This window comes from Panthera tigris, chromosome X (assembly GCF_018350195.1).
Source record: "Panthera tigris isolate Pti1 chromosome X, P.tigris_Pti1_mat1.1, whole genome shotgun sequence".
NCBI classification, from domain to species: domain Eukaryota; kingdom Metazoa; phylum Chordata; class Mammalia; order Carnivora; family Felidae; genus Panthera; species Panthera tigris.
Window position 1 is genome coordinate 14,278,664 of NC_056677.1, and position 26,903 is coordinate 14,305,566.

A 26,903-nucleotide genomic window follows, 5' to 3' on the forward strand; every position below is an offset into this window, starting at 1 on the left:
TTCCAAATTCTAACGCAGATTATTTCTCACTCACACAAAATCCAGCATGGGTGTTCTAGCTGACAATCTCTCCCGGTTGGCTTTTCTTCAAGCAATGATTCAGGGGTCCAGACTCCTACCGCATAAGCCTATCCCCTCCCCTGCTTGCTTAGGATCCTTTGAATTTGGCTGGCTGATGAAAATAGTGAGTGAATACAGATGATCACATGGTATGATTTAGGGGCCAGGCCTAGAAGTAATGCACAGCACTTTCACCCTCATTCAATTAGCCAGAACAGGTTACATGGCCCCATCTAGAGGTGAGAGAGTTGACAAATGCAGTTAACTGAGTGCCCAAGAGGAGCAAATGGGTTGGATGAGCATCTAGCCAATCTCTGCCACAGCCCCATGCCATGTACCTGAGACACCACAGTACTCTGCCCACCAAAATATATTAAATATCACTATATAGTATTCTGCATAGTATTATAGCACTCATTCACAACTGAGGGTGATTCTGACTTCTCTCCAGAAGAAACCTGGCAGTTTTAGTTGTCACAAGTGGGAGGATGATAAACTTCTGGTTTCTGGTCCAGCATGTAAGGATCTTGGAAGTAGCCACTTCCATCCTCACAATAAGAAAAAAGCTGAAGAAACTGAAAATCAACAACTCTTCTTAGGGTCCATCCAAGAATAGAGGTCACAGGGCAAATCCAACAATTTAGAGAGGCAAACTGACAGATACAAAGAATCACAGCTTACTATCAGGAGCAGAAACCACCAATGGAACCAGTACCAAGGTAGGAAAACCTAAACTTTAATTGATAATATACTGAGAGCAAGGTATGGGCAAGCTTGTGAAAATTAAAATGCCAGGGGGGCCCACCCCTAAGCAGGGGTTCATACTTTTTTTAAAGTTTTACCTTTAGGAGCCCTACCTACCAGGTTCTCACAGTTTTGATTGGGGGAAAAAGTCTCCTTATGCTTCTAGCAGGGGGAGGAGGAAAGTGGCCATTTTAAATTATGCCCAGAGTATTCTGTTCTTCTAAACAAGGCTTACCCCAAGAAAAACTATTTTGCCAGGGCCTAACCAACTGGAGTTTTACCAGATCCTATGTGACCTGAGAGAAGGGAAACACCCAACTTAAGCCCCCCTCTACCCTTCCTGTCTCACCTAAGTGGCAGAGGAGTGGGTGATTAAAAGTACTTGTGGAGGTCACAGCCCAGGTGCACAGGGTCACTAAAAGACCAAGACCTAATTATAAGATTATAAAATGTGTCCCACCTCCCCACATCTTACCACTACATCAGTAGGGTTCTTGAATAATAATAGAGAATACAATTGAGAAAACTGCACATGTCAGAGCTTATTTAAGAAGTCTCTAAGGAAACCCAAAGACAACAGTGGCACAAAAATAAAAACACCAGAGAAAATTTCAGCCTTTTCACCTACAGCTACAGCAAATAGTAAACACAGCCCAATTCCTAGCCATATAAAACATAAAACCTCAAACTAGTGGCCTATTTACCTCAGCTCCTTTTACCCATTACATCATGTGTATTCCTTCAAAAAATTACAAGGCATGCCAAAAGACAAAAACCACAGTGTGAAGAGACAAACCAAGCATCAGAACCAGACCTACATATGGCAGAGATTTTGTAATTATTAGATTAGGAATTTAAAGCCACTATGATTAATATACCAAGGCCTCTAATGGAAACAGTGGACAATATAAAGAAGCAGATGGATAAGGTAAGCAGAGACATGGAAATTCTAAGAATCAAAAGGAAATGCTGGAAATAAAAAACACTGTAACAGAAATGAAGAATGCCTTTGATGGGCTCAGCAACAGATTAGACACAGCTGAGGAAGGAATCAGTGCGCTTGAAGATATGTCAATAGAAACCTCTAAAAGAGAAACACAAAGAGAAAAAAATTGAAGAGACAAACATAACTGTGGGATAATTACAAAAGTGTCACATATATATAATGGAATACCAGAAGGAGAAAAAAGAGGGAAGAAACAAAAGAAATATCTGAAATAGTGGCCAAAATGAAGAAATCAGGAGACTATAGATGCTGGAGAGGATGTGGAGAAACAGGAACCCTCTTGCACTGTTGGTGGGAATGCAAATTGGTGCAGCCGCTCTGGAAAGCAGTGTGGAGGTTCCTCAGAAAATTAAAAATAGACCTACCCTATGACCCAGCAATAGCACTGCTAGGAATTTATCCAAGGGATACAGGAGTACTGATGCATAGGGGCACCCGTACCCCAATGTTTATAGCGGCACTCTCAACAATAGCCAAATTATGGAAAGAGCCTAAATGTCCATCAACTGATGAATGGATAAAGAAATTGTGGTTTATATACACAATGGAATACTACGTGGCAATGAGAAAAAATGAAATATGGCCTTTTGTAGCAACATGGATGGAACTGGAGAGTGTGATGCTAAGTGAAATAAGCCATACAGAGAAAGACAGATACCATATGGTTTCACTCTTATGTGGATCCTGAGAAACATAACAGAAACCCATGGGGGAGGGGAAGGAAAAAAAAAAAAAAAAAAGAGGTTAGAGTGGGAGAGAGCCAAAGCATTAGAGACTGTTAAAAACTGAGAACAAACTGAGGGTTGATGGGGGGTGGGAGGGAGGGCAGGGTGGGTGATGGGTATTGAGGAGGGCACCTTTTGGGATGAGCACTGGGTGTTGTATGGAAACCAATTTGACAGTAAATTTCATATATTAAAAAATAAAAAAAAAAAAAAAAAAAAAAAAAAAAAAGAAATATCTGAAATAATGACTGAGAATTTTCTAAAATTAATGACATACATGAAACCACAGATCCAGGAAGTTTAGAGAACACCAAGCAAGATAAATATTTACACTTTAGAAAATCAAAGACAAATAAAAAATATTGAAAGAAGACAAGGATAAAAAACACCTTACTTATAGAGGAGCAAAATAAGAATTACATCTGACTTCTCCTCAGAAATCATGTAAGTAAGAGGAAAGTGAAATGAAATATTTAAAGTATTAAAAGAAAAACTCACCAACCTAGATTTCTGTATCCAGTAAAATTATCCTTCAAAAGTAAAGGAGAAATAAAGGCTTTCTCAGTCAAACAAAATGAAGGGAATTTGTTCCTAGCAGACCTGTCTTGAATTGTTAAAAGAAGTGCTTCAGAGTGAAGGAAAATGATAGAAGTCAGAAAGTCACATCTAAGTAAAGAAAGGAAGGATGCTAGAGAAGGAATAATTAAGATAAAATACAACCTGCAGCACCAGGTGGCTCAGTCAGTTGAGCATCCGACTTCAGCTCAGGTCATGATCTCACTGTCTGTGGGTTTGAGCCCCGCATCAGGCTCTGTGCTGACAGCTCAGAGCCTGGAGCCTGTTTCAGATTCTAGGTCTCCCTCCCTCTCTGCCCCTCCCCCAACTCATGCTCTGTCTCTCTCTCTGCCAAAAATAAATAAACATTAAAAAAAATTTTTTAAAGATAAAATACAACCTTTTATTTCTCTAATTCTTAACTGACTTAACAGGTAACACTTTGTTCAAAATAATAATAGCAACAATGTATTCAGTAAATATAGCCTTTGGATATGTGAAATAAATGACAGCAATGTTATAAAGGATTAGGCAGAAGAGATGGGAATACTCTGCTATAAGGTACTTGTACTACCCATGAAGCAGTATAGTGTTATTTGAAAGTGGACTTGAAATAGTCATAAATGTATACTGAAAGCTCTAGAGCAACCACTAAATAGAAGGGTTTTTTTTAAAAAAAGAAGTATAGGGGTGCCTGGGTGGCTCAGTTGGTTAAGCGTGCAAGTTCGGCTCAGGTCGTGATCTTGCAGTCCGTGAGTTCGAGCCCCGCGTCAGGCTCTGTGCTGACAGCTCAGAGCCTGGGGCCTGTTTCAGATTCTGTGTCTCCCTCTCTCTGACCCTCCCCCGTTCATGCTCTGTCTCTCTCTGTCCCAAAAATAAAGGTTTAAAAAAAAAAAAAAAGAAGTATAATCACAGATACCATATGTTTTCACTCTTATGTTATCCTGAGAAACTTAACAGAAGACCATGGGGGAGGGGAAGAAAGAAAAAAAGGGAGAGAGCCAAACAATAAGAGACTCTTAAAAACTGAGAATAAACTGAGGGTTGATGGGGCTGGGAAGGAGGGGAGGGTGGGTGATGCACATTGAGGAGGGCACCTGTTGGCATGATCACTGGGTGTTGTATGGAAACCAGTTTGACAATAAATTTAATATTAAAAAAACTATACATCGAAAGTAAAAAAAAAAAAAAGTATAATCGATATGCTAAGAGAGGAGAGAAAATGGAATCATAAAATGCTCAGTTAAGGATCTCACAGTTCGTGGGTTCGAGTTCCATGTCCAGCTCTGTGCTGACAGCTCAGAGCCTGGAGCCTGCTTCAGATTCTGTCTCCCTTTCTGCACCCACCCCCCCCCCCCCCCGGCTTGCACTCTGTCTCTCTCTCAAAAATAAATAAACACTTTTTTTTAAATGGTCAGTTAAAACCAGGGAAGACAGAAAAGTGGAAGACCAAGCAAACAAAGAATAAGGGCAATGAAGAGAAAAGAGTAACAACTAGAGGTATGCTACTGGCATCTAGTGAGTAATGATCAGAGATGCTACTACACATCTTAAAATGCACAGGACAGGCCCTCACAATAAAGAATTATTCAATCCAAAATGTCAATAGTGTGGAGGTTGAGATACTCTGTGTTATAACAATTCTTCATCAACCCCATGGATTACATACCTGAATATTTACTTAGTAAATACGGTAAAGACAGCTAATTGTACAATGAAAATCATACAGTCCCTTCCATGGTATAGAACTATTGCTAGGAAATGGCTTTTCAGCCAGATACTATATTTCCAGCATGTAGGTGGAGCACTATAGGTAGTTTTTGACAAAGGAATGTGAGCAACTATTCCCTTGAATAGTTACGAAGTCAGGAATAAATTCTATTGTGTTAAGCCACTAAAATTTGAAGGCATGCCTGTTACAGCAGGTAGAATCTCCCTAGCTAATAGAGCAAAAGTTTTAAAAGGCATTTTCTTCCAAAAGAATCCTGAATCACCAACATTAAAAACTTACTATTGAGGTAACATGTCTCTTGAATCACCTTCTTTTTCCTAAGAAACTGCAGATTCTGTCATGAGGGCTACGTTATGAAGATGCCACATCTCAAAGTTTTCAAATGAGACTTTGTTATCTTGAAATAATGACTTTTGCATGTTATTCTCCCTTATCCTACTCCTCCTTCCCCAGTTTAGCAAGATGTACAGTATCTTTTTCTTGTAACAGCCCCTAACTAAATTGTCTGAGAACTCCAGAAGCCTATAGGCCAATCCAGCTTCCAGCCCTTCCTCAAAGAGAACTATAGATGCGATTTCACTTGCTAGTAGAACACCAAATCTCTTTCTATTCTCTAGATAACAGGGAGTCCATCAGAGTCTGGGCAGTCCTTCTTAATAGCTTGCATAGAAAAAAAGTGAGATGCTATCTATATCAAAACATACCCCACCTAAACCTACAGTGAACCATGATAGAGAAATACATATAAGAATCTGGTATGTAACAAATGTCATCATACTAATCAGTGGTGAACTAAAATGATATTAAATAAACTCTCCCAAGTCAACTAGCTCACTAAATCAGAAAAAAAGGCCCAAATTTAAATTCTTATCTCCCAACATGCCACAAAATAAATTCTTGATGGGTTAATGATTTAAAAAATAAACATAAATTTTAAAGGAAATGCTTAAATCATACTGATATAACAAACTTTGTAAGTATAAAAGCAGAGAAAAAGATACTTTCAGGGAAGATGATGGAGGAGGAGGACCCTAAACTCACCTAGTCCCATGGATACAGCTAGACAGCACACATATCAGTATAGATAACCCAGAAAACAACCCGAAGACTGGCAGGAAAACCTTCAAAACTAAATGTACAGAAGAAATCACATCAAAGTGAGTAAGAAGAGTGGAGATGCAGTGGGAAGCTAACCTCCATGGGACTGGCCACCAGAAGGAGGGAGCCCCAGGCTTGGAGAGGGGTGAGAAACATACTGTCACACCAGGGAGCCTGCATGGGGAAGATGAATTCCCGTAGCATTTGGCTTTGAAAATCAGAGGGTTTTACAACCAGTGGGAGTTCTTACAACCAGTGGGACTTAAATCCTAGAACTTTAAACATCAGCAGTCTCAGCTCTGTTAAAGCCCAGAGGGCAATAGAAAGCTGAATTCCTGCCCTTAGAGAGCACAACAGGCTGTGGGGAGACTGGGGAGAAGCAGCAGTTTGAAAAACACTGGGGGCAAACAGGAGAGTGAATTATTTACTTATCTAAGAATTCCCTGAGGGATTTTTCCAGGAACAAAGTTGTTGCCAGGTGCTATTTCCCTCCTTTGCCCCTCAGCAAAAACAAACCACCACCTGCAGGAAACAGCAAACAGCATTCCCTACCTAATTTGCTTACACTGTACTGAGCTCTGCCCCTTCCAGCCTCAGTCCTGGTGCTACAGGTACTTTCCTCCAGAAGACTGTTGCAAACCTTACCAACACTGCATCTCCTGACTGTGCACTCTGCAGGGCCTTTGTCCCAGCAGAGGCGGCTGGCTGGTCATCTGCTCAGAGGACACTCATACATTGCTAAAACTGCTACCCCCTGCCGCATGTGCTTTGCAGAACAGCTCTACCCAGCCCTGGTCTCCACAGCAGCTGTGTATCCCCTGTGGAAGAGGACTGGTGCACACAGCTTACAGGCTGCACACCCCCCCCACCATGTGTGCTTTGCAGAGTGGCCCCAGCCAACCCTGGTTTCAGCAGCAGCTGTGTAACCCCTGTAGAAAAGGGCCAGCACCACTTTGTTAAAAGTGAGCACCCTTTCTACTACTTTCAAGAGCAAGAGACATAGTTGACTTTCTTAACACAGAGAAACAAAGAGAGTTAGACAAAATAAGGAGAAAGAAGAATATGTTCCAAATAAAAGAACAGGACAAAGATGACAGCAAGAGACCTAAGCTAAACAGAGTTAAGTAATATGTGTGATAGACATTTTAAACTAATGATCATAATGATACTCACTGGACTTGAGAAAAAAGTGGAGAACATGAGTGACACCCTTAACACAGATAAAAAAAAAAAAAAAGAGCCAATAAGAGATAAAGAACACAAAAGTTGAAATTAAAAATACACTTGATTGAATAAATAGTAGTCTAGAAGAAGAAGAACCAATCAGCAACCTGGAGGACAGAGTAATAGAAAGTAATAAAGCTGAGCAGCTGAGAGAAAAAAGTTGTGCCAAATGAGACTTAGGGAACTCACTGATTCCAAAAGCAAAATAACATTTGCATTACAGGGATCACAGAAAAAGAAGAGAGAGAAGGAGGCAGAAAATGTATTTAAAGAAATAATACCTGAAAACTGCCCAAATCTGGGAAATGATAAAGAAATTCAGATCCAGAAGGTACAGAGAACTCCCAATAAATTCAACCCAAGGAGATCCACATGAAGACACATAGTAATTAAAATGTCAAAGAGAAGGGGCACCTGGGTGGCTCAGTCAGTTAAACACCTGACTTTAGCTCAGGTCATGATCTCACGTTTGACAAGTTTGGGCCCCGTGTCAGATTCTGTGCTGACAGCTTAGAGCCTGGAGCCTGCTTCAGATTCTGTGTCTCCCTCTCTCTGCCCCTCCCCGTTCATTCTCTCTCTCTCTCTCTCTCTCTCTCTCTCTCTCTCTCTCAAAAATAAATAAAACATTAAAAAAAAATTTTTTTAATGTCAAAGAGCAGTGATAAAGAATTTTAAAAGCAGCAAGAGAAAAGAAAACAGTTACATACAAGAAAAATCCCAATAGGCTATCAGCTGGTTTTTCAGCAGAAACTTTGCAGGCCAGAAGAGAGTAGAGTGATATATTCAAAGTGATGAGAGGAAAACAAAAAGAACTACAGTCAAGAAGACTATATCCAACAAAAATATCATTCAAAATAGAGGGAGAGATAAAGAGTTTCTCAGATAGGGGCACCTGGGTGGCTCAGTCAGTTAGGCATCCAACTCTTGATTTCGGCTCAGGTCATAATTTCAGAGTTCATGAGTTCAAGCCCTATATCAGGCCTCATGCTGACAGTGCAGGGATATTCATTCATTCATTCATTCATTCATTCATTCTCTCTCTCTCTCTCTCTCTCTCTCTGTGCCCCTCTCTCTGCTCCCTTCTCAAAAATAAATAAACTTTAAAAAAAGAGCTTCTCAGACAAACAAAAGTTGAAGAAGTTCATAACCACTAAACCAACCCTACAAGAAATGTTAAAGGGGACTTTATAAGTGGAAAGAAAAGACCATAAGTAAGAGTAAGAAAAGTAGGAAGCATAAAACCATTAAAAATAAGTATATCTGTAAAAATCAGTCAAGGGATTCACAAAATAAAAGGAAATAAAGTATGACACCATATACCTAAAACGTGGGGAAGGGAGGAGGAAAGAATAGGTTCACACTTAAGTGACCATCAACTAAAGACAGACTGCTACATGCAGAAGAGTTATATACAAACCTAATGGTAACCCCGAATCAAAAACCACTAAAAGATATGCAAAAAAATAAAAAAAAAAGGAATCCAAGTATATCACTAAAAAAAGCCAACTTACGGTGAGAGAACAAGAAAGGAATAAAGATGATCCACAAAAACAAACAGAAAACGAATAAAATGGCAATAAATCCATACCTATCAAAAATTACTTTGAATGTAAATGGACTAAACACTTCAATCAAAAAACATAGGGTGATGGAATGGATAAAAAAACGACCTAAGGGTGCCTGGGTGGCTCAGTCAGTTAAGCATCCAACTCTTGATTTGGACTCAGGTCACAATCTCACGGTTTTGACACCGAGCCCCGCATTGGGTTCAGCACTGACAGTATGGAGCTTGCTTAGGATTCTCGCTCTCTCTTTCTGCCCCTCCTCTCTCTCTCAAAATAAATAAATAAACTTAAAAAAAAAAAACAAGACCTATCTATATGCTGCCTACAAGAGACTCACTTCAAACCTAAAGACACATACATATTGAAAGTGAAGGGATGGGGAAATATTTATCACGCAAGTGTACATGAAAAGAAAGGTGGTGTAGCAATGCTTATATCAGACAAACTGACTTTAAAACAAAGACTGGAAGGGCACTTGGGTGGCTCAGTCAGTTAAGGGTCTGACTTCAGCTCAGGTCATGATCCCACAATTCATGGGTTCAAGCCCTGTACTGGGCTCTGTACTGACAGCTCAGAGCCTGGAGTCTCCTTCGGATTCTGTGTCTCCCTCCCTCTCTGCCTGCCTCTCTGTCTCTCTCTCTCTCTCAAAAATAAATAAACATTTAAAAAAAATTTACAAAGATTGGGGCACAAGACAAAGAAGGACTCTATATAATCATTAATCAACAAAAAGACATAACAATTGTAAATATTTATGCACCCAACATGGATGTACCCAAATACATAAAAAGTAAATAACAAATATTTATAAACTAACTGATAGTAATGCAATATTAGTAGGGGACTCTTACATCAATGAACAGATCATCTAAACAGAATATCAAGGACACAGTGGCTTTGAATGGCACACTGGACCAAATGGATTTAATAGATATATTCAGCACATTCCATCCTAAAACAGTAGAATACACGTTCTTTTTAATTGCACATGGAACATTCTCCAGAAAAGATCACATATAAGCCCACAAAACAGCCTCAAGAAATTCAAGAAGACTGAAGTCATATTATGCATCTTTTTCTGACCACAATGCTATGAAACAAGAAATCAACCTCAAGAAAAAAATTGAAAAGAACACAAATACATGGAGGTTAAATAACATGGTACTAAACAACGAATGGGTCAACCAGGAAATAAAAGAAGAAATAAAAAGTACATGGAAACAAATGGAAATGAAAACACAATGGCCCCAAACCTTTGGGATGCAGCAAAAGTGGTTCTATAAGGGAAGTTAATAGCAATACAGGTCTACCTCAGAAAGCAGGAAAAAATCACAAATAAACAACCTAGCTTACACCTAAAGGAGCTAGAAAAAAACAGCTAGCATGTAAAACCATCAGAAGGAAGGAAACAATAAAGTTTAAAGCAGAAATAAATGTAATAGAAGCCAGGGGTGGCTGGGTGGCTCAGTCAGTTAACTGTCCAACTTCAGCTCAGGTCACGATCTCATAGCTCATGAGTTCGAGCCCCACATCAGGCTCTGTGCTGACAGTTCAGAGCTTGGAGCCTGCTTCAGATTCTGTGTCTCCCTCTCTCTGCCCCTCCCCCTGCTCACATTCTTTCTCTCTCTAAAAAATAAACATTAAAAATAATATTTTTAATGTAGCAGGAAAAAAATAGAACAGACCAATGAAACCAGGAGCTTGTTCTTCAAAAAAAAAAAAAATCAATAAAATTAATAAACCTCTAGCCAGACAAATCAAGAAAAAAAGAGAAAGGACTCAAAAAATAAAATCACAAATGAGAGAGGAGAGGGGCGCCTGGCTGGCTCAGTTGGTTAAGCGTCCAACTTCCGACTCCAACTTTGGTTCAGGTCATGATCTCGTGGTCCGTGAGTTTGAGCCCTGTGTCAGGCTCTGTGCTGTCAGCTCAGAGCCTGGAGCCTGCCTTGGATTTGTCTCTCCCTCTCTCTTCCCTTCCCCCCTCACATTGTTTGTCTGTCTCTCTCTCTCTCTCTCAAAAATAAACATTAAAAAAGATTTTAAAAACAAACAAATGAGAGGAGAATCAACAACCAACATCACAGATATACAAACAATTATAAGAAAATATTATGAAAAACTATATGCCAACAAACTGGACAACTTAGAAAAAAACTGGTTAAATTCCTAGAAACATATAACATACCAAAACTGAATCAGGAAGAAACAGAAAATTTGAACAGACCAATTACCAGCAATGAAATTGAATCAGTAATCAAAAAACTCCGAACAAACAAAAGTCCAGACAGTTTCACAGGTGAATTCCACCACACATTGAAATAAGAATCAATATCTATTCTTCCCAAACTTTTTCAAAAAATAGAAGAGAAAGGAAAACTTCCAAATTCATTCTGAGGCCAACATTACCCTGATACCAAAACCAAATAAAGACACTACAAAAAAAGAGACCTATAGGCCAATATCTCAGATAGACATAGATGCCAAAATCCTCAACAAAATATTAGCAAACCAGAATCCAACAATACATTTAAAAAGTCATTCACCATGACCAACTGGGATTTTTTCCTGGGATGCAAGGGTAGTTCAATATCTACAAATCAATCATGACATCAAGTCAATAACAGAAAGGTTAAAAACATATGATCATTTCAATAGATGCAGAAAAAGCATCTGACAAATTACAACATCCATTCATGATAAAAACTCTCAACAAAGTAGGTTTAGACAGAACATATCTCAACATAACAAAGGCCATATATGAAAGCCCACAGCTAACATCATATTTAATGGGGGAAAAACTAAAAATTATTTCCCTAAGGTCAGAAACAAAACAAAGATGTCCACTCACCACTTTTATTCAACATAGTACTAGAAGTCCTAGCCACAGCAATCAGACAACAAAAAGAAAGAAAACACATCCAAATTGGTAGGGAAGAAGTAAAACTTTCTCTATTTGCAGATGACATTATACTGTATACAGAAAACCCAAAAGATTCCACCAAAAACAACTATAACTGATAAATAAATTCAGTAAAGTCACAGGATACAAAATCAGTATATAGAAATCCATCGCATTTCTACACACCAATAATGAAGCAGCAGAAAAAGAAATTAAGGTAACAATCCTGTTAACAACTGAACCAAAAATAATAAGATACCCAGGAATAAACCTAACTAAAAGGCAACCTACAAAATGAGAGAAGGCATTTGCAAATGATATATCTCTTAAAGGGTTAGTATCCATATTATATAATGAGCTTATACACCCAAAAACCAAATACTCCAATTAAAAAATGGGAAGAACACGAGATATCTAGAGAGGATGGCAATGTAGGAGGACGTTGGGCTCACCTTGTCCTGCTGATCACTTAGATTCCACCCACATCTGCCTAAATAACCCAGAAAACCGCCAGAAGACTAGCAGAATGGACTCTCCAGAGCCAAGAGTAGACAAGAGGCCCACGGAAGAGGGTAGGAAGGGTGGGGAGGCAGTGCGCACGACATGGACTGGCAGGAGGGAGCCAGGGCAGTGGAGGGGCAGCCCGCCCGGCAAGGCAGAACCCCCAAGTCTGGCTTGCAAAAGCAGAGTGGCCAGACTGCATGAGTTCTGACAGCCAGTGGGATTTAACATCTGGAATGTTAAACATCAACAGCTCTGCTCTCGGAGAGCGGGGAGGGCGAGAAGACACCGGGAGGGAGAGTTGTTGAGCCCCAGAAGGATGGAGCTTGGCGCGGGAACAAAGGTGCTGAGAAGCACCATCTCCCTCTCCCATCCCCCAGCCGAAATTCCAAACGGAACCAGTTTCCGTCACTGAACTTGCTTGTACCGCACAAACGCCCAAAGCTGTGCTTCTGTGAATCCATCCCTCCGACAGGCCTGCCTCCCTCCTGGTGCTTTAGGGCCCCTCCCACAGGGGGCCATCAATGGCAAAGCTAGCTAAGCCTACCCCTTCCGCTGCTATGCACCTTGCGGATCCACTCCTTCTAATATGCCCTTGGCCAGATCCCATCGAAGCAGCACCACAAGCCTGGTGGTGAGCAACCAGCCCAGACAGAGGCCACACCACTCCACAGTGAGTCCTGCCCCTGGGAGAAGGGAAAATAAGGTACACACCAGTCTGACTGTGGCACCAGCTGTGGGCTGGGGGCAGACAGTGGGTCTTAAAGCAGCCCCACCCACCAACACAGGTTACTCCAGACAGCACAGGGGAAGTGCCCTGCAGTTTGGAGCTAACGCAGGGACTAACCAAAATGATGAAACAGAAGAATTCTCCTCAAAAGAAACTCCAGAAAGTAGCGACAGCTAACGAATTGATCAAAACCGATTTAAGCAATATAACAGAACAAGAATTTAGAATAAAAGTTATAATCAATGGGCTTGAAAAAAGCATAGAGGACAGCAGAGAATCTATTGCTACAGAGATCAAGGGACTAAAAAATAGTCATGAGGAGCTTAAAACTGCTATAAATGAGGTGCAAAATAAAATGGAGGCGGCCATAGCACGGATTGAAGAGGCAGAAGAGAGAATAGATGAATTAGAAGATAAAATTATGGAACAAGAGGAAGCTGAGAAAAAGAGACATAAAAAACAACCCAGGAGTATGAGGGGAGAATTAGAGAACTAAGTGATACAACCAAACGGAACAATATCCATATCATAGAATTCCAGAAGAAGAAGAAGAAGAAGAAAGAGAGAAAGGGGCTGAAGGTGTACTTGAACAAATCATAGCCAAGAACGTCCCTGATCTAGGGAAAGAAACAGGAATTGAAATCCAAGAGGCAGAGAGAACTCCCTTCAGGTGTAACTTGAATCGATCTTCTGCATGACATATCATAGTGAAACTGGCAAAATACAAGGATAAAGAGAAAATTCTGAAAGCAGCTAGAGATAAAGAGGCCCTGACTTACAAAGGTAGATACATAAGGGTAGTAGCAGACCTATCTACTGAAACTTGGCAGGCCAGAAAGGAATGGCAGGAAATCTTCAATGTGATGAACAGAAAAAATATGCAGCTGAGAATCCTTTATCCAGCAAGTCTGTCATTTAGAATAGAAAGAGAGATAAAGGTCTTCCCAAACAAACAAAAACTGAAGGAATTCATCACCACTAAACCAGCCCTACAAGAGATCCTAAGGGGGATTCTGTGAGTGAAATGTTGCAAGGACCACAAAGTACCAGAGACATCACTACAAGCATGAAACCTACAGACATCACAATGACTCTAAACCCATATCTTTCTATAATAACACCGAATATAAATGGACTAAATGCTCCAACCAAAAGACACAGGGTATCAGAATAGATTAAAAAAAAAAAAAGACCCATCTATTTGCTGTCTACAAGAGACTCGTTTTAGACCTGAAGATACCTTCAGATTGAAAGTGAGGGGATGGAGAACTATCTATCATGCTACTGGAAGTCAAAAGAAAGCTGGAATAGCCATACTTATATCAGACAAACTAGACTTTAAATTAAAGGCTGTAACAAGAGATGAAGAAGGGCATTATATAATTGCAGGGTCTATTCATGAGGAAGAGCTAACAATTATAAATGTCTATGCACTGAATTCAGAAGCACCCAAATATATAAAACCATTAATCACAAACATAAGCAACCTTAATGATAAGAATGTGGTAATTGCAGGGGACTTTAATACCACACTTACAGCAATGGATAGATCATCTAGATACAAAATCAGTAAAGAAACAAGGGCCCTGAATGATACATTGGATCAGATGGACTTGACGGATATATTTAGGACTCTGCATCCCAAAGCAACAGAATATACTTTCTTCTTGAGTGCACATGGAACCTTCTCCAAGATAGATCACATACTGGGTCACAGAACAGCCCTTCATAAGTATAAAAGAATTGAGATCATACCATGCACACTTTCAGACCACAATGCTATGAAACCTGAAATCAACCACAGGAGAAACTCTGGAAAACCTCCAAAAGCATGGAGGTCAAAGAACACCCTACTAAAGAATGAATGGGTCAACCAGGCAATTAGAGAAGAAATTAAAAAATATAAAGAAACAAAATTAAAATGAAAATACAACAATCCAAATGCTTTGGGATGCAGCGAAGGCAGTCCTGAGAGGAAAATACCTTGCAATCCAGGCCTATCTCAAGAAATAAGAAAAATCCCAAATACAAAATCTAACAGCACACCTAAAGGAAATAGAAGCAGAAAAGCAAAGACACCCCAAAACCAGCAGAAGAAGAAATAAAGATCAGAGCAGAAATAAACAATATAGAATCTAAAAAACTGTAGAGCAGATCAATGAAACCAAGAGTTAGTTTTTTGAAAAAAATAAAACTGATAAACCTCTAGCAAGGCTTCTCAAAAAGAAAAGGGAGATGACCCAAATGGATAAAATCATGAATGAAAGTGGAATTATTACAACCAATCCCTCAGAGATACAAGCAATTATCAGGGAATACTATGAAAAATTATATGCCAACAAACTCAACAACCTGGAAGAAATGGACAAATTCCTAAACACCCACACTTCCAAAACCCAAACAGGAAGAAATAGAAAGCTTGAACAGACCCATAACCAGCAAAGAAATTGAATCAGTTATCAAAAATCTCCCAACAAATAAGAGTCCAGGACCAGATGGCTTCCCTGGGGAATTCTACCATTTAAAGCAGAGATAATACCTATCCTTCTCAAGCTGTTCCAAAAAATAGAAAGGGAAGGAAAACTTCCAGACTCATTCTATGAAGCCAGCATTACTTTGATTCCTAAACCAGACAGAGACCCAGCAAAAAAAGAGAACTACAGGCCGGTATCCCTGATGAATATGGATGCAAAAATTCTCAACAAGATCTAGCAAATCGAATTCAACAGCATATAAAAAGAATTATACACCATGATCAACTGGGATTCATTCTTGGGATGCAGGGCTGGTTCAACATTCACAAATCAATCAATGTGATACATCACATTAATAAAAGAAAAGAACTGTATGATCCTGTCAATCGATGCAGAAAAAGCATTGGACAAAATTCAGCATCCTTTCTTAATAAAAACCCTCGAGAAAGTCGGGATAGAAGGAACATACTTAAACATCATAAAAGCCATTTATGAAAAGCCCACAGCTAATATCATCCTCAATGGGGAAAAACTGAGAGCTTTCCCCCTGAGATCAGGAACACAACAGGGATGTCCACTCTCACCGCTGTTGTTTAACATAGTGTTGGAAGTGCTAGCATCAGCAATCAGACAACAAAAGGAAATCAAAGGCACCAAAATTGGCAAAGATGAAGTCAAGCTTTCACTTTTTGCAGATGACATATTATACATGGAAAACCCGACAGACTCCACCAAAAGTCTGCTAGAACTGATACATGAATTCAGCAAATTCGCAGGATACAAAATCAATGTACAGAAATCAGTTGCATTCTTATACACTAATAATGAAGCAACAGAAAGACAAATAAAGAAACTGATCCCATTCACAATTGCACCAAGAAGTATAAAATACCTAGGAATAAACCTAACCAAAGATGTACAAGATCTGTATGCTGAAAACTACAGAAACCTTATGAAGGAAATTGAAGAAGATATAAAGAAATGGAAAAACATTCCCTGCTCATGGATTGGAAGAATAAATATTGCTAAAATGTCAATACTACCCAAAGCTATCTACACATTCAATGCAATCCCAATCAAAATTGCACCAGCATTCTTCTCGAAGCTAGAACAAGCAATCCTAAAATTGGTATGGAACCACAAAAGGCCCCGAATAGCCAAAGTAATTTTGAAGAAGAAGACCAAAGCGGGAGGCATCACAATCCCAGACTTTAGCCTGTACTACAAAGCTGTAAGCATCAAGACAGCATGGTATTGGCACAAAAACAGACACATAGATCAATGGAATAGAATAGAAACCCCAGAACTAGACCCACAAATGTATGGTCAACTAAACTTTGACAAAGCAGGAAAGAATATCCAATGGAAAAAAGACAGTCTCTTTAACAAATGGTGCTGGGAGAACTGGACAGCAACATGCAGAAGGATGAAACTAGACCGCGTGCTTACACCATTCACAAAAACAAACTCACAATGGATAAAGGACCTGAATTTGAGACAGGAAACCATCAAAACCCTAGAGGAGAAAGCAGGAAAAAACCTCCCTGACCTCAGCCGCAGCAATCTCTTACTTGACACGTCCCCAAAGGCAAGGGAATTAAAAGCAAAAATGAACTATTGGGACCTCATGAAGATAAAAAGCTTCTGCACAGCAAAGGAAACAATCAACACAACTAAAAGGCAACCAACGGACTGGGAAAAGATATTTGCAAATGACATATCAGACAAAGGGCTAGTATCCAAAATGTATAAAGAACTCACCAAACTCCACACCTGAAAAACAAATAATCCAGTGAAGAAATGGGCAGAAGACATGAATAGACACTTCACTAAAGAAGACATCCAGATGGCCAACAGGCACATGAAAAGATGATCAACGTCACTCCTCATCAGGGAAATACAAATCGAAACCACACTCAGATATCACCTCATGCCAGTCAGAGTGGCTAAAATGAACAAATCAGGACACTATAGATGCTGGCGAGGATGTGGAGAAACGGGAACCCTCTTGCACTGTTGGTGAGAATGCAAACTGGTGTAGCGGCTCTGGAAAACAGTATGGAGGTTCCTCAAAAAATTAAAAATAGACCTACCCTATGACCCAGCAATAGAACTGCTAGCAATTTACCCAAGGGATACAGGAGTGCTGATGCATAGGGGCACTTGTACCCCAATGTTTAGAGCAGCAGTTTCAACAATAGCCAAATTATGGAAAGAGCCTAAATGTCCATCCACTGATGAACAGATAAAGAAGTTGTGGTTTATATACACAATGGAATACTAAGTAGCAATGAGAAAGAATGAAATATGGCCTTTGTAGCAACATGGATGGAATTGGAGAGTGTTATGCTACGTGCAATAAGCCATACAGAGAAAGACAGATACTGTATGTTTTCACTCATATGTGGATCCTGAGAAACTTAACAGAAGACCAGTGTGGAGGGGAAGGGGGGAAAACATTAAAGAGGGAGGGAAGCAAACCATAAGAGACTCTTAAAAACTGAGAATAAACTGAGTGTTGATGGGGGGTGGGAGGGAGTGGAAAATGGGTGATGGGCATTGAGGAGGGCACCTGTTGGGATGAGTAGGTGTTGTATGGAAATCAGTTTGACAATAAATTTCATATTTAAAAAAAAGGAAACTTCACAACCTAGCTATCAAGTACGTTATATCATGAATTTTCAAGATTATCTTAGAAGAAATTTTGATGTATACATCGTGACAACTTAAGTCTATCCAATAAAGAGCATTCATCAGTTTCCAAATAAAATAAAATAAAATAAAATAAAATAAAATAAAATAAAATAAAATAAAATAAAATAAAAAATGGGCAGAAGACAGGAACAGACATTTCTCCAAAGAACCACAGATGGTCAACAGATACATGAAAAGATACTCAACATCATTCATCATCAGGGAAATGCAAATCTAAACCACAATAAGATATTACCTCAACACCTGTCAGAATGGCTAAAATTAACAACACAAGAAATAACAAGGGTTGAAGATGTGGAGAAAAAGGAACACCCATGCACTGTTGGTGGGAATGTAAACTGGTGCAGCCACTGTGGCAGACGGTATGGAGGTTCCTCAAAAAAAATAAATAAATAAAAACAGAACTACCATAGGATCCAGTAATCCACTACTGGGTATTTACCCAAAGAATATGAAAACACTAATTCAAAGGGATACATGCACTGCTATGTTTATAGTAGCATTATTTACAACAGCCAATTTATAGAAGCAATCTAAGTGTCCATCAATAGGTGAAAAGATAAAGAATATGCAATGGAATATTATTCAGCCATAACAAATGAGCAAAGGGGAAAAAAAGAGAGAGAGAGTCAAAGAACAGACTCTGAAGTACACAGAACAAACTGGTAGTTACCAGAGAGGAAGTGGGTGGGAGATTGGTAAAATAGGTGAAAAAGATTAAGAGTACACTTCTTTTGATGAGCACTGAGTAATATATGGAATTATTGAATCACTGTATTATACATCTGAAACTAATGTAACACTGTATGTTAATTACACTGGAATTAAAAGGAAAAAAAGTAGAGAAAAAGATAAATATGATCATCTAAAAACTGCATAAAAGGGTGGCTCAGTCAGTTAAGTATCTGACTTCAGCTCGGGTTATAATCTCACAGTTTGTGGGTTCAAGCCCCACATCGGGCTCTGTGCTAACAGCTCAAAGCCTGGAGCCTACTGTAGATCCTTTCTGTCTGTCTCCCTCTCTCTCTCTGCCCCTCACCCCATTCAAACATAAATAAATAAGCATTTAAAAATAAAAACTCCATAAATAAAATTAAAAGGCTAATGAGCAAGCAGGGAAAATATCAGTGCTATATTGAATCTTATTAGGTATTTTAAAATCAGTTTCTTTTAAAAGATGAAATCCTAATGGAAAAAACAAGTGAAGTTTATGATAGATGCTTCACAAAAAAAGAAATACAGATGGTTAATAAATGTGTGAGAGAATGGTCAGCTTCCAACTAATAAAAGGATGCTAATTAAAACAAGATACTATTTTCACCTTTCAAATTGATAATAATTTACAAATTATAATTTGTAACTACTCTCTTTTGACAAATATGTGGTGACATAAACAGTCTCATAGCCTTCTTCAAGCACTATAAATTGGTAAGGCTTCCTCAAGGGCAACTTGGCAATATGGATCAATGGCTTTAGAAAGTCACCATAAACTTGACCCAATAATTCTACTTCTAGAAATTACACTAAGGAGATAAGCAGACAAGTGGGCAATGATGAATGTCTAAGAATTGTCCCCCCAGCTTTCTCTGTAATAGAAAAAAATGGGGACTAATTTAGAAGAATGGCTAAGTAAATGATGGCACATTTATTTTATAAAATCTTAAGTATCCATTAAAGAACAGGTTTTCAAGGAATATTTAACCACATGAGAAAACACTCAGAACATAATGGAAAAAGCAGGACATAAAACTGTATGTTTCGTATCATGATTTTATAGTGAAATGCATGGGGGAAAACAATGAAGAAATGTTAATAGTAGTCTCTTTAGTAAGATTACAGATGGTTTCTAGTTTCTTCTTTTCGGCATTTATCCCCCACATATTCTATAATAAGAAGTTTTTACCTTTATAATCAGGAAAAAAGTAAATGAGATGTTACAATCCTTTTTAGCTTTATCGTATTTCCAGAGGGGAATTCTATCTTGATTATTTGTGAAGTCAAACGTGTTTTTCCAACTTAGTATAGGCCATATGCATTAAGAACTCACTCTACACTGTTTGGATAGGGCTGGTAAACTTTCCACTTTGTTACTCGGGCAGCTTCCCAGTTTAGTGTTTTCCAGACCATTCTTGTCTGTGGCACAACTTGGAAATTCTGAATTTTTGAAGAACTCAGGTCAAACTCCTCAGAAAACATATTTGGTTAGCAGCCACATGAAGTAGTGGAAGAAATGGGGAGTAAAGGTAGGGTTTTTGTTTTTTTTTTTTTATAAAGCACTCATTTCATTTCAAAATATTTAGGAAGAAAAGGAAAGGGAGGAAGGAAGCCCCTTGGATCTAAAAAAAAAAAGATTGGTGTAATTTCCATTGAAGGTCAGTTTTCTAGTTGTATCATAGTGTGTAACAAATCATTCCCAAGTTTAGGGGCTTAAATCAAGAATCATTTATCATTTCTCATGTTTTTCTGAAGTTCAATTCATGAGCAGTTTAGCTGAGTGGTTTTGGCTCAGGGTCTCTCATGAGGCTGCATTAAGATGTCGGCTTGACTAGAGTTGGATGAGGATTCACTTCCAAGATGGCTCACACCCATGGCTGGCAAACTGGTGCAGGCTTCTGTCCATAGGCCTCAGTTCCTCTCCCTGGGGTCTTCTGCACAGAGCTACAGAGTGCCTAGTGACTCGCTGCCCCCAGAGGGAATAACCCAAGGCAGAGGCCCCAGGGCTTTTTTTTTTTAATGTTTATTTTTGAGGGAGCCTGAGTGGGGGAGGGGCAGAGAGAGGGGGACAGAGGATCTGAAGCAGACTCTGTGCTAACAGCAGAGAGCCCAATGTGGGGCTCGATCTCAGAAACCACGAGATCAAGACTTGGGCCCAAGTCGGACACTCAACCGACTGAGTCGCCCAGTTGCCCTAGAGGCCCCAATGTTTTTAGCACCTCGCCTCCAAAGTCCCACTTTTGCAATATCCTATTGGTGAAATACCTCAGCCCTGTTCAGTGTAGGGAAATACGAACACACAGAAACAAAAATCAGTAGAGGCCATCATGAAGGTTAATTTCCCAGTCACCTATCTAGCATCCTGACAACGCTCACTTCCTGCTAATATCACAGACTTCTGTTTAGGGGTCTTTCCTCCCCACCCACCTCCACCTGTGAAAGGAAGCTGACTCATCCCCAATACTATTGGTGGGGCTAATTGGGCTAAATGTAATTGCAGCCCCTTGGACAGTGATTGGCTCAGACTCCCAGGCCAAAGTCTGTTAGCACATGGCTTTCTCCCAGACTCCTGGATTATCTGGAGGTTGGTGTATAACTGCATTTGGGCCAATGAGGCACAAAAGGATACTTCTGGGGCACTTAAAAGAGAGCCAGTTCCTGTCTTCCTTAGGTATTTTGGGGTGTGGATCTAAGCCCCCAGGGGTGCTGAAGTACCCTCTACCAGCCTGAGAATCAAGCCACTCTGTGGAGGAGAGCTAAGAAATTCAAGAGAAAATAAGTCAGAGCTTTGACTGAACCAGGGCTGATCACTGCCCTGCCACTGGGCCCTTCCTTTATGTGGGGCTATTAACTGCTCATATTTTTGATGCCAATTTAACATAGGTTTCCTAGTATAGGAAACCAAAACTGATTTTACCCAGTTAGAAAACAGAGGTATCATGAGGCCAAAAGAAATGAAAACAAACACTTTGAAAACGAAAAGAAATTTTGCTCTTTAACATTAGGGATAACTGTATCTACCTGAACCAAAATAAAATTTAGGACAGCTCTTCTGATACGTGGACAAGAGAATTACGAAGCAGGTCTGGTCCAATACGTCCAGAACAACGGCTATGCCCATAGGCCAAACAGACAACTGCTTTGGGAATACAATTTCGGGAGCACCTGAACAGGATGTGGTAGTGTGGGTCTGGGGTCCCAGACAGGAGAACCACAAGTTCTGGATTTCTGAGCTGTGGTGGGGGAGCAGCAGGAAAGTCCACACAAAACTGGTTGTCAGAATGGGAATGGAGTGGCACTGAAATGCCATGAGCCCCTTGATTTAAGGTTAAGAGGAGGAACCCAATGAAGTTTGAGTCACTAGCAACTCCCCACAATTTGGGGTTTTCAGCCCCTACTGAGATGTAGAATATTTGTACAGAATAAGAGAACAATGGGAAGGGGCACCTGGGTGGCTCAGTCGGTTAAGCTTCCGACTTCGGCTCAGGTCATGATCTTGTGGTTTACGGGTTCGAGCCCCGCGTCAGGCTCTGTGCTAATAGCTCAGACCCTGGAGCCTGCTTCGGATTCTGTGTCTCCTTCTCTCTCTGCTCCTCCCCCCTCACATTCTGTCTCTGTCTCTCTCTCTCTCTCTCTCTCTCTCTCTCTCTCTCAAAAATAAACTTAAAAAAAATTTTTTTTAGTTTTTTTTAATGTTTATTTATTTTTGAGACAGAGAGAGACAGAGCATGAACGGGGGAGGGTCAGAGAGAGGGAGACACAGAATCTGAAACAGGCTCCAGGCTCTGAGCTGTCAGCACAGAGCCCGACGGCAGGGCTTGAACTCACTGACCGTGAGATCATGACCTGAGCCGAAGTCGGCCACTTAACTGACTGAGCCACCCAAGCGCCCCAAACATTAAAAAATTTTAATAGAACAGAGGGGTGGGAATTCCCATGCCACTAAGGTGAAGGGAGAGAGGAAGAGATTCCAGAATGTGGAAGGCATTGAAGACTACCTGCTGAATCACACTTTTGCAGATGGCAGAAAAACCTGGCTGACTCAACGTTTTGCCAATGGCAGTCCACTTATGTTATATGACATATAAATAGACTTGCTATATACCAGGCACTGTTCTGAGTGCTTTACAAACATTTACTTATTTATTCCCCTCAACAACCTCATGAAATAGGTATTATCATCCTTACTTTACAGATTAGCAAACTGAGGTGCAGAGAGGCTAAGAAATTTGCTCTAGTTCACAAAGCTAGAAACCAGGGCAAAGAGAGATTGAGAATCTTGCTCAAGGTTACACAGTGAGGTACAGCTGGTCACACAGCAGGTAAGTGGTAAAGCCAGGATTTGAATGCAGGATTTCCAGCCAGGGCCCATGCTCTGCTGTATATGCTATCACGTTTCAGTGTCTTTGCCAGCTTGCTGCTAAATATCCCCTGGTAGGGATGTTCCTCTCTGCATGACAATTCACGCTAGGGCCTTCGTGAAGCTAGAACAGATTTAAGTACATGTGATAGCTGTGGGTGGTTTTTCTGTCAGGTCTGACCCTCAGTCCTGGGACCTTGTGTTGCCACAAACTCTGGTTCTGTCACCTTTAACCAGCCTGAAGAACAGCCATAACTTTGGGCTTGTTAGAAATGCAGCCGATCAGGAGAGTCAGACCGACCATTTCCCTCTTTACCCAAGCTTCCTGATCATTCCAGGCCTCTGCCCATCACACACCCTCCTTCTTAAATACTATCATCAGTGCCAGGGTCATTAGGGAGAAAACCAATGAAGAGGAAATGATTATAAAAGTTACATCTGCTGCTCAGGCAGCTGTTCTCTTTCCTCATTAGGACAATCAATCATTTTTCAACATCATTTTTGTACCTAGAAAAAGGCTTCATTTATTCTAAGACTAAGGAGCAGGAATGAGGGAATTAAATCCCATAGGTCTTTAGCTGATGGGATTTTTTTTTTTTTTAATATTCTGTCCTCACCAATGACCTAATTAAGCTTTCAGAGAATGATAAACTCCCTGCTCCTCTGTCTCGTTTCCATCTGTGCCTTTGCAGAAGGGGAACTCTGCACCCCTAGGAGTCCATGCCTTCTCTTCTGGCTTTCTCTTCAGCTTCAGCTGCGGAGATTAAGCCCAACTTTGTGACTTTCTGCAAGGGCTTCTTGGAAATGTGACATCAACACTAAAACCTTACAGTTAAGCTGTAGATTGTCATGGAGACATTAAGTCATATTTCCGTGGAATCACAGAACAGTAGGGCAGGAAAATCACCCTTTGTAATGATCATGGGCCTCAAGTATGGGGGTAAACTGCCCAGGTTCATATATCAACTTTGTCCCTTACTAGCTATTTGACCTTGGGCACATTACTTAACCTCTTGGTGCCTTGGTGTCTTCATTTGTAAAATGGAGAATAAAAGTACATACCTATCTCATAGGGTTGTCATGGGGATTAGGTTAATAGTATATGCAAAACACTTAAAACAGTGCCTGGCACACAGTAAACACAAAATTATATTATTGTTGCTACTGCTGTTGCTGCTATTGTTGTTATTATCTGGTTATCTGTTATTACCTGGCTCTGATGCTGCTTATGGCTCCTCTTGAACATCTTCCTCTTCAAACCCTCAAAGTCAGGACATTCCAACCACATGCCTTGGCTATCAAGAGTTTGGGGGGAAAATCAAACAAGTATGTGAACTGCAAACTCATGGTCTCCAAGCTAAGCCCACACCCCAGATACTCCATCGTCTGTGCCTCTCTGCAATCAGTCATGGTCCAGGCAGAAAGACAAGCACCACAGTTAGTTCAGCAGAGGTAAAGCCGGGATTGGAGGTGAAATTGCTGAAATGAGTATTGGAGGACGCAAAAGGTAGGCAGGGGATGCTGAGATAACACAGAGATGGGAGCTGCAGGAATCAGAGGCCACCCCAGGGATGTGGGAGAATGGAAGGGGAGAGACTGGGATTATCAAAACCTAGAAGCCTGGATGAGGGATCCCAGGGGGCTGTGACCCAGATCCCCAGAGAGGGGCATCACCCATCTCTGAAGGGACACAATAAGGCTGATTGATTATGAGCGTTGGGAAAACCACAAACTGGATGATTCAAACTGCCACTACTGGGGTGAGGCTCACAGAAATAGGAAACAGACACAAAACTCACAGGAAGCAAATGGCTACCATAGCCAGACTGATCTTTCTAAAAACCAAGCATGGCCGGGTGGTAAGCCTTCTTAAAGACCTTCTGTGGCTCTCTCTGCATCTCCAGCAGAATCTGCAATGTAGTTTGGCATGGGGGTACTGAAGCTGGCCCTCACCTGTGCCAGCTACTTTCCCACACCCAGCACTCTTTCCCACACCTGACACCCATGCCGGCCATACTAAATTCACCGGATTCTTTCAAACACTCCGTGCCTTTGTTCCAGCCCGGAAAGCTCTTCTCTATGAACTCTTTGTTCATCACCTGAGCTAGGAATGGCTAATCCTGTGTGTCCTCACTGTAAACCCAACATACTTCTTTTAGCAGATGCTGCTGGGGCCCTTCCCACATCTCCTTGGCTTTTGCCTCTACACAGAAGGCTGCTTAGTATGAACACCGGTGAATCCGCTCAGGGCTGTATATCCTCCCACCAGAGTGCATTTGGCCAGGTGGTCAGGAGAAGTGCTAGGGAGTTAAAGTTCCCGAGGCAATGGGGCGCCTGGGTGGCTCAGTCGGTTAAGCGTCCGACTTCGGCTCAGGTCATGATCTCACGGTCTGTGAGTTCAAGCCCCGCGTCAGGCTCTGTGCTGACAGCTCAGAGCCTGGAGCCTGTTTCGGATTCTGTGTCTCCCTCTCTCTCTGCCCCTCCCCTGTTCACGCTCTGTCTCTCTCTGTCTCAAAAATAAATAAACGTTAAAAAAAAAAAAATTAAAAAAAAAAAAGTTCCCGAGGCAACCTTCAAATACCAATAAAAAGAGATGTGATGGCTAACTGGCCTACCTGGTGGCCCCTTGGGGGCCACATAAACAAGGCATGTTTTATGCTGTCTCCCAAAGCTCCCCGAGGAGGCTGAGCTCCAGTTGCCTATAGTAGTAACTACCTGGATAGGCTTTCTTCAGTTCCCTTCCTCAATTCCCTGATCTTTTCTACCAGTGGTTCCTGGAATCACTTCCCAAATAAACTACTTATACTCAAATCCTTTTTCCACAGCCTGTTTCAGAAGAAAGCCAAACTAAGACACTTTTCTGATAGCCCACTACATAGTGTTGTACTTATTTGCTTAAAGGTCCCCATCACCCTAAGTGCTCTCAACTCCCTGAGGGCTAGGACCTTATATCACTCTTCCTTGTGTTCTCAGATTATAACACAATGTTGGGCACATACTATGCCCTCCATCCATACTTACTGAGGGGAGAGACCTGAAAACCAGAACAGTGACATTGTTGAATGTGCTGTGTGATGAGCAGGGATTACTGAAGGAGGCTGGCAAGGGGCTTTGAGATTATGATTCACATTTTTGGAGGTAGGGCTACTCAGGCAGCTAAAACAAGGGAGTAGAATTCTACTTTTAATCCCTCTGTTTCTTCAGAGGAGAATGAAATAGCAGTAATAGAATTGTGGACACACACATTTATACACACACACACACACACACACACACACACACACACACACACACACAAATGAAATGTGAGACACTGGAATTTTGCCCCCTTCACCATGTCCCATAGGTCTGGTCCCCAGGGCAGCTGTCACGTCTGATTCCAACAAGCAAAGATCCCTTTACCCTGCTCTAAGAAATGTCATGCCCAAGTCTATCACTGGGGCAAGCCCTTTTACTCTGAGAAGCTGAGAAAGCAGGCAGTCCTAAAATTATCTGGCATAGCTGATGTCCAGATTAACGGCCATCTGCCTCCTCTCTAATCAGGTCCAACCATGTTGGGAATACTCCCTCCAACTTAATCCTTCCTGTGAATGAGACTGACCATAAATAAGAGCACTGCCACAATGCCCAAGAGTGTCCCAACTCTCTTATGATCGCCAGCACTGGAAATACAACCTCCACATACCAGAGTCATCTCAGCTTCTTGCCCAGGAGGACTTCTGCGTAGCCCAAGGGCTGGGTTCTATTCTGCAAGTTAGTCTGACCTCTTCTAACCAAGCCCCACATCAACAGTTTCCTACC